The sequence below is a fragment of the Cervus canadensis genome, chromosome X (genome assembly GCF_019320065.1).
Source record: "Cervus canadensis isolate Bull #8, Minnesota chromosome X, ASM1932006v1, whole genome shotgun sequence".
Taxonomy (NCBI): domain Eukaryota; kingdom Metazoa; phylum Chordata; class Mammalia; order Artiodactyla; family Cervidae; genus Cervus; species Cervus canadensis.
In genome coordinates this window covers 53,565,640-53,574,823 of record NC_057419.1, presented here as the reverse complement: position 1 = coordinate 53,574,823, position 9,184 = coordinate 53,565,640, and the positions used below count along the sequence as shown (strand labels likewise).

The following is a 9,184-nucleotide window of genomic DNA, read 5'->3' as shown; positions in this document are numbered from 1 at the left end:
CACCACAACTTCCTCATCCATTCATCTGCTGATGGACGTCTAGGTTCCCTCCATGTCCTAGCTGTTGTAAATAGTGCTGCTGTGAACATTGGGGTACATGTGTCTGTTCACTTCTGGTTTCCTCGAGGTGTATGCCCAGCAGTGGGATTGCTGGGTCGTGTGGCAGTTCTGTTCCCAGTGTTTTAAGGAATCACCACTCTGTTCTCCATAGTGGCTGTATCAGTTTGCATTCCCACCAACAGTGGAAGAAGGTTCCCTTTTCTCCACACCATCTCCAGCATTTATTGTTTGTAGACTTTTTGATGATGGCCATTCTGACCCATGTGAGATGATACCTCATTGTGGTTTTGATTTGAAGTTTTTTAATAATGAGTGATTTTGAGCATCTCTTCATGTGTTTGGTAGCCATCTCTATGTCTTTGGAGAAATGTCTGTTTAGATCTCCTGCTTGCTTTTTATGGGGTTGTTTGTTTTTCTGGTATTGAGCTGCATGGGCTGCTTGTATATTTTGGAGATTGCTTCTTTGTCAGTTGTTTCATTTGCTGTTATTTTCTCCAATTCTGAGGGCTGTCTTTTCACCATGCTTACAGTTTCCTTCATTGTGCAAAAGCATTTAAGTTAAATTTGGTCTCTTTTGTTTATTTGTGTTTTTATTTCCATTACTCTTGGAGGCGGCCCATAGAGGATCTTGCTGTGATTTATGCCAGAGAGTGTTCTGCCTATGGTTTCCTCTTAAGAGTCTTATAGTTTTGGGTCTTACATTTAGATCTTTAATCCATTTTGAGTTTATTTTGTTGTGTGGTGTTAGAAAGTGCTCCAGGTTCATTCTTTTACGTAGTTGAGCATTTTCCCCAGCATCACGTGTTGAAGAGACTTTGTTTACACCATTGTATATTTGTGCCTCCTTTGTCAAAGATAACCTGTGCATAGGTGTGTGGATTTATCTCCGGGTTCTCTATTTTGTTCCATTGATCTATATTTCTGTCTTTCTGCCATACTGCCTTGATGACTCTCTTGATGACTGTAGCTTTGTAGTATGGTCTGTAGTATAGTCTGAAGTCAGGAAGGTTGATTCCTCCAGGTCCATTCTTCTTTCACAAGATTGCTTTGGGTATTCAAAGTCCTTACTGTTTCCATACAAACTGAGAAATTATTGTTCTAGTTGTGTGCAAAATACCTTCAGTAGTTTGATCGGGATTGTGATGAATTTACAGATTGCTTTGGGTAGTAGAGTCATTTTCACTGTACTGATTCTTCCAATCCAAGAACATGGTACACTTCTCCATCTTTGTGTCATCTTTGTTTTCTTTCATCAGTTTTTTTTTTTATAGTTTTCTGTATACAGGTCTCTTGTTTCTTTTCATACAATTATTCCTAAGTATTTTATTCTTTTCATTGCAATGGTGAATGGGATAGTTTCCTTAATTACTCTTTCTGATTTTTCCTTATTATTTTATAGGAATGCAATGGATTTCTGTGCATTCATTTTTTATGGCAGGCACATTTTTTACATTTTCTAATTTCTTTATATTAGTTGGAGAGTACTTTACAATATTGCAGGCACATTCTTAATCACTGGACCACCAGGGAATTCCTGGCCTGCTTGTCCTTGGGTGTGCAGCTCTCTGGGCTCTGACACATGGAGAGATTCCAGTCAGCTGGAGAGTGGTAAACAAAGTATTCTGTATGTAGCCATATGGTGGAATAGCATAAATGGATGAAAAGTGATGAACTTCTGCTTTCTGCTGTCACGTGGGTGAGCCTGCAAAGCATTACGCTAAGTGAAAGAACCCAGAAACAAAAGGCCACTTCCTGCAGGAGTCCGTTGATATGAAATGCCCAGAAAGGGCAAATCTACAGAGAGGGAAATCAGACGAGAGGGTGCCTGGGCCTGCCCATCCATGAGACACCCCAGGGAACATTGGCCTGGGGCTACTAGCAGGTCTGCAGTGCTTATGGGACATCTGAGTGCAGATGGCCTATACGTCTCAGCCTGTGGTGGAAGTGGGGCCCCGTTGGGATGTTTTGGTAGATCTGGGGATAGGAAAAACCATCAGCATAGAGGGATACTAATGAAAACAAGTCAGATGGGTAAAAGCTGTGGGGGGTGACGTGGTCACCCAAGGATTATGTGTAGAATGGAAGAGCACAGGGCAGAGGTGGGAAACCAGAGGAAAGCAAAACCAAGATTTAGGAGGGGGTTAAAGTAAATGGACAGACAAGGAGTCTTAGAAGTAATGGACTGAGAGGGAGGAGGAAAGCCAGGATGCGCTTCTGTCAGAGACTCTGACCAAGGAAAGTCTTTTTGAAGACAGAATGTGTCTGTGGCCAATACAGCAACGGGTACTACGGTTTGGCCCATGGAGCTCCTGGGATGCGTTAGCAAGGGGCTCTTCTGTGGATGGGTACTCAGAGGAGGAATCAAGAGGTAACCAGCTAAGGATGCTCCTGGAGTCTGTACTTTCAAGAAGCATGGCTTGAAAGGAATCAAAGACGCAGCGTATTGGAAGTAGAGGTCTGTGTGCTTGCAGGGTATGCTATTTTCTGTTCTCCAAACCAAAGAGACCAGGATGCCAGTTCCAAAAGAATCATCAGGACTGTTGACTAGAAGACAGAATGGAGAATTGGAATGGTCTTCACAGGTGAGTATTCACGTTGAGGTGAAGGGAGAGTGGTGGTTTCAAAGCAGCATTGGCGTTCCAGGAAGACCTTCCTCTCCCTCTTAGCCCCACTCTGCCTCTGGGACCCATGGTCACAGGAAGAGCCAGGGTGGTGGTGGGGGGCATGGGTGCTGAGATGACAGTCTCAATGTATGTTCCTCAGAATCCACGGACACTTTAGTGTATTTGTTCTCCCTGGCTGATCTGATCTTCCTCATGAGTGTTCACCCTTCATACTGGTTAATAACCAGAAAACCTCCTATTGAAGTTCTTCTGACTTCTAAAGTGTGGTTGCATGCAACCATCTGAATGTCCATAGATACAAAGGCTCAGTCTATTCTGGTGAAAATGCTCTCTACTTCTTTCAGCCATGGAGCAGGGATATGTGTCACTTAAAAGGCTTGTGGTAATGTGGGAGTGGTCGTCTATAATACAGCATACCTTTGTTCCTCACAGTGGCCTCAGCGGTCCCTGAGGGAAAGATGACTGTCCTCTCCTGGCTCCACCTGTTGATGCTGACCTGCACCGCCCGTGGGTGGGGGTGGTGAAACTTGCATTTCTGTCTCCCTCCTCTTGCTGTGGATCCAGTGCTCCCTGGCTGACTGAGCCTCAGCCACTCTGCTGGCATCTGCAGACCCCTCTGAATCTGGGTCTCATTGTCCAGCCCATCCCTGGGCAGGGATGTCCACTCCTCAGCCTCAGCTGCAAGGTCTCCTAGCCCATTGCCTGCTTAGGTTTTGTCTGGATTCAGTCCCTTTCCACATTTCTCCCTCAGGTGATGCAGAGCCCTGCCTTGGATCTCACCTGCAGCAAAGCAGGCACCAAGATCAGCTCCAGAAAACGAAATTCCTAAACGACAGCCACCCATATGCCCAAAGACAACATTGGGTCATTGAGCAGTGTGCCCCCTGTGAGTCCCAAGTGTGAATGGGGTGGAATCTTCCTTTCCCTGGTGTTCCTATTCATTTCTTGTCACACCTCCCTTGTTTGAGCCCTCTCACCTCTGCCTTCCACTGCCTCTGTGGGCCGTTTCCCCCGCTGTGACTGGGACGCTCTTTTCTTTGGCTTCTCTTTCATTTGACCCAAGACTACCCATACAATATCCTGGGCAAAGGGGGCATAGGGTAGAATGTGTCCCTTGTCAAGTACAGTTATGATACTTTGGTGTCACATAAGCCCCACGCCCCTGAAATATAAAAACAGAGGGATAAAGAACACAAGAGTCAAGTATGCCAAAGGTGCCTGAGATGTTGGCCAAGATGAGCACTGGAGAGTGTGCGGGATCAGGAAGTATGGATTTTAATGATGGGTTTGACAAGGCCAGTTACAGTGCAGTGACTGGGACAAAAGCTTCATGGAAGGGGGCTGAGTAGAGAATATCTCAGCAGAATTTGAAACAGGTTTTTTTTGGAGGGCAACCTGTGATGTGCCAGTAGCTGCAGAAGAGGGTGGTAGAAGAGGGTCGGTTTCCCCCTGTGTTGTGGAACGCTGCGATGTAGAGGGAGCAGGTCCTGGTTCAGGTGAGAGGGGTGATAACTGCAGGTTGGAAGTCCCTGGGAAGGTGCAAGGGATGGGATCCCGGCAGAGGTGAGGGGCTGGGTGCAGTCAGGAGCACTCGGGCAGATGGGCAGCAGACTGCCAGGGCAGAAACATGCACTTTGGCATTGGGAGACTTTAGAAGTCCCACGGAGTTGCTTCTTTCTTCTCCACGAATTATTGGCAGGTTGGGCTGGTGGTCATTATGATGGAGGAAGGTTACTACTGTGTAGTGTAGTAGTGTAGGTAGCTGAGAGTGAAAACGAACAGCTGGCCACGGGTTTAAGATAAAAAACTTATGTAAAGTTGTAAAGTTTGCTCCTCAACGCTCATGTGCTCAGACACAGGCAGGGAGTGAATAGTCAGGAGTCTGCAAGGAGCCAATCCGATCGGGGAGGGGCCTGGCGGAAGGTATGGAAGGTCGTTTGGTAGTAGAGGTGAGCGTTTCCAGGATGTTCTGTTATCCGTGCACTGGCCCTAGAGCTAGGGAGCTGGAGGACAGGACAGCGTGTTGAGGGTGATGAGAGGGAAGAAGGCTAGAAACAGCAGACCATGAGGGGCGCGGTCTTTCCTGATGCCCGGGGCCGGGGGCGGGGGCGGGGAGACCGTGGGCAGGGGGATGCTCGGGTGGGGACGAGGGGAACATCGACGAGGACTGAGAGTCTCCGGGGCGACCGTGGGAGCCTCGTGGGCACTGAGGACGATCAGAAGAGTGAGAGCGGAGGGAACAGTGAGTATAACACGGGAGGAACGCGTTCACAGGCCTGAGGTGGGCGGAAGGAGAAATACAGGGACTTGTACGGGTTCCGCACTTGTGGGGCTTCGGCAGTGGGCGACAGGACCCGGACATACACGGTCAGGTTCCTCAGTGAAGACTCTGAAACAGGGTCGGAGAGAGAACTCTCAACCGGTCCCCGGAGACTGTCAGGGGCCTCACTGGGTTGCTCCGCGCAGGCCCAGAACCAGCCAATCGGAGCGCAGCCATGCCCACCAAGCTCCGGAATTCTGAGACTGCCTGACTTCCTGCCCGTGTTTCCTTGGCTCCGCGAGCCTCTGGAGTCCGCGTTCCACGGGTAGTTTGGCCGGGCCACTTTGAGTGGTTGCCTTCCTTTCTCTGGTCCTCATGGGAATCCCTCTTAACTTCCGCATCTAGGGTGTCCAGTCCTCTCCGCGAAAATCCAAGAAAAACGTTGGCTTTTCTTCTGGGCTTGTGGCGTTTTGGTTTCTGTGGTCTGTAGATGGCAGTGTTGCTCCAAGTGTAACCATCCTGTTTCTCCTCCGCCCTTCGCGGTTAAAAAAAATGCCACGAAACCTTTTGCCCTAAGCAGCACCTCATAGTTTTCTCTGCTTGCACAGATTGGCTGGTTCAAACCTCTTCTGAGCCCTTCAGACAGCCCTTTGTGAAAACTTTGAACAAACCCATTGACACTGAAAATTACAATAAAATAATATATGCTGATGTATTGAATAATGGTGGAGAGAGTGAGTTCCTTGTCTTGCTTCTGATCCTAGAGGAACTGTAGTATTTAAATAGAACTTTATTATGACAGTGAGTTTTGACTTGAAAATGTTTAAGTGGCATGGAAATGAAAGTTGCTCAGTCTTGTCAGGTTCTTTAAGACCCCTTGGACAATAGAAGGGGAAAGACTAGAGCTCTCTTCAAGAAAATTAGAGATACCAAGGGAACATTTCATGCAAAAATGGACTCAATAAAGGGCAGAAATGGTAGAGACCTAACAGTAGCAGAAGATGTTAAGAAGAGGTGGCAAGAATACTCAGAAGAACTGTACAAAAATGATCTTCACGACCTAGATAATCACGATGGTGTGATCACTCACCTAGAGCCAGACATCCTGGAATGTGCAGTCAAGTGGACCTTAGGAAGCATCACTATGAACAAAGCTAGTGGAGGTGATGGAATTCCAGTTGAGCTATTTCAAATCCTGAAAGACGATGCTGTGAAAGTGCTGCACTCAATACGTCAGCGAATTTGGAAAACTCACCAGTGGCCACAGAGCTGGAAAAGGTCAGTTTTCATTCCCATCCCAACGAAAGGCAAGGCCAAAGAATGCTCAAACTACCACACAATTGCACTCATCTCACACGCTAGTAAAGTGATGCTTAAAATTCTTCAAGCCCGGCTTCAGCAATACATGAACCGCGAACTTCCAGATGTTCAAGCTGGTTTTAGAAAAGGCAGAGGAACGAGAGATCAAATTGCCAACATCCGCTAGATCATCGAAAAAGCAAGAGCGTTCCAGAAAAACATCAATTTCTGCTTTATTGACTGTGCCAAAGCCTTTGCCTGTGTGTATCGTAATAAACTGTGGAAAATTCTGAAAGAGATGGGAATACCAGACCACCTGACCTGCCTCTTGAGAAACCTGTATGCAGGTCAGGAAGCAACAGTTAGAACTGGACATGGACGAACAGCCTGATTCCAAATAGGAAAAGGAGTACGTCAAGGCTGTATATTGTCACCCTGCATATTTAACTTCTATGCAGACTTCACTTCAGTTCGGTTCAGTCGCTCAGCAATGTCCGACTCTTTGCGATCCCCTGAATAGCAGCATGCCAGGCCTCGCTGTGGATCACCAGCTCTCGGAGTTTACTCAAACTCATGCCCATCGAGTCGGTGATGCCATCCAGCCATCATATCCTCTGTTGTCCCCTTATCCTCCTGCCCTCAATCTCTCCCAGCATCAGGGTTTTTCCAGTGAGTCAGCTCTTCTCATGAGGTGGCCAAAGTACTGGAGTCTCAGCCTCAGCATCATTCCTTCCAATGAACACCCAGGACTGATCTCCTTTAGGATGGACTGGTTGGATCTCCTTGCAGTCCGAGGGACTCTCAAGAGTCTTCTCCAACACCACAGTTCAAGAGCATCAATTTTTCAGCGCTCAGGTTTCTTCACAGTCCAACTCTCACATCCATACATGACCACTGAAGAAACCATAGCATTGACTAGATGGACCTCTGTTGGCAAAGTAATGTCTCTGCTTTTTAATATGCTATCTTGGTTGGGCATAACTTTCCTTCCAAGGTGTAAGCATCTTTTAATGTCATGGCTGCAGTCACCATCCACAGTGATTTTGGAGTCCGAAAAAATAAAGTCTGACACTGTTTCCACTGTCTCCCCATTGATTTCCCATGAGGTGATGGGACCAGATGCCATGATCTTACTTTTCTGAATGTTAAGCTTTAAGTCAACTTTTTCAATCTCCTCTTTCACTTTCTTCAAGAGGCTTTTTAGTTCCTATTCACTCTCTGCCATAAGGGTGGTGTCATCTGCATATTTAAGGTTATTGATATTTCTCCCCGCAAACTTCATTCCAGCTTGTGCTTCTTTCAGCCCAGCGTTTCTCATGATGGACTCTGCATATGGGTTAAATAAGCAGGGTGACAATATACAGCCTTGACGTACTCCTTTTCCTATTTGGAACCAGTCTGTTGTTCCATGTCCAATTCTAACTGTTGCTTCCTGACCTGCATACAGGTTTCTCAAGAGGTCGGTCAGGTGGTCTGGTATTCCCATCTCTTTCAGAATTTTCCACAGTTTATTGTGATCCACACAGGCAAAGGCTTTGGCATCGTCAATAAAGCAGAAACAGTTGTTTTTCTGGAAATCTCTTGTTTTTTCTTTTTTTAAAAATCTGTTCCTAGTTTTATTGCTGGGGCTAATTTTTTAAACTTTGTTATTACAAAAGCCATTCATTACAGAAAAAGCAGTCAAAAGAAAAATTGAAGTACCGATAATCTCAGACACAGTTCTTTTCATACCACTTTGTATCCATTAATGTAAATACCTTTTCATAAAAAATGAAAGATATATGTTATATTTCTGAATGCACATTCTCTTGCAGTAAATACATGGATTCAGTAATAAAAGTATAGCTAAGAATTGTTCTTTTGGCTTCATACTTCCCTTTATATGAATGCCTTGCTGCAGCCTAAGCAGCAGCGCCCCTCTCTTCACTTAACACAGGCATCCTCTGGGTAGCTCAGCATCCTTGCTTTGAACGGGCCCAGAGTTGATCCTCATTCCTGGGAGACCCTGGCTCCCAAGGGGCACATTTTCCATGTTCAGTGAATGAAAAATGCTTTGTGGCTCTGCTTTAATCATATTACCTGCTGCTGAAAAGTTGAAGGTTTCATGAATACTGTTAGCACCCTTCTCAATTTCCAGCAGTGATGTAAATAATTTCTCTTGATTGCTATAGTAAATAATCGGTAGGGGGAGTGAACCAAACATATAGGCTTAGCATCCTAGCTTGGACTGGAAACAAGACTGAAGTTTGAATATTTGATTTGATTTAAGGGTATTTGTAAGCATAAGTAAAAGAAAGTACATTTGAATAGTGTTACATTTTCTATCAGTTGATGAGTTCTGCCAGATGTAATGAGAAACATAAGCTTTATGTAGTATAAATAAAACCCTAATTTATGAATTTGTTCATTCTCACTGCTTTCATTCCTGAAAACTATCAAATAGTTTCTTTTCAGGGCACCTCCAACCTAAATTTAATCATCACATCCACAGATTCCCAATGAAAAATTTTCATCCAGCATCTATGTGAACATACATGATGATAAAGTCTTCCATGTCCCAGTATAACCTCCTCGTTTGGACAGAGTTTAGAACCTTCCCCTAAAATATTATGAACTAGGAAGGCCTGTGTTCTCAGGATGACAGTACTCTGCAGACTTCTTCCACGTGTGCTGCCTCTGTTCCTACAATCACCCAAGCATGACATCTGGCCCCTTACATCTGGGCAGGGCGAGGCGGAGATGATGCAGGTGGTGGACACGCAGACTAGCGGGCGATGGGAGAGGGAGGGAGGCTGCAGGCAGCACGCTTGCTCCCCGCCCCCAGGCAGGAAGAAGCGCCCCTCTCATGCTTTTTCGATGATCCAGGGGATATTGGCAATTTGATCTCTGGTTCCTCTGCCTTTTCTAAAACAAGAGTACATCATGAGAAATGTTGGGCTGG

At 45.9% G+C, this 9,184-nt stretch overlaps 1 long non-coding RNA gene across 1 annotated transcript; it reads left to right on the top strand.

Annotated features, from left to right (window-relative positions):
* Positions 1-1,477: 1,477 nt before the first annotated feature.
* On the top strand, positions 1,478-5,662 carry LOC122435016. Its single transcript, XR_006267549.1, has 2 exons — positions 1,478-3,570; positions 5,350-5,662. It is a non-coding gene; the product is annotated as an uncharacterized LOC122435016 (long non-coding RNA).
* Positions 5,663-9,184: the final 3,522 nt, after the last annotated feature.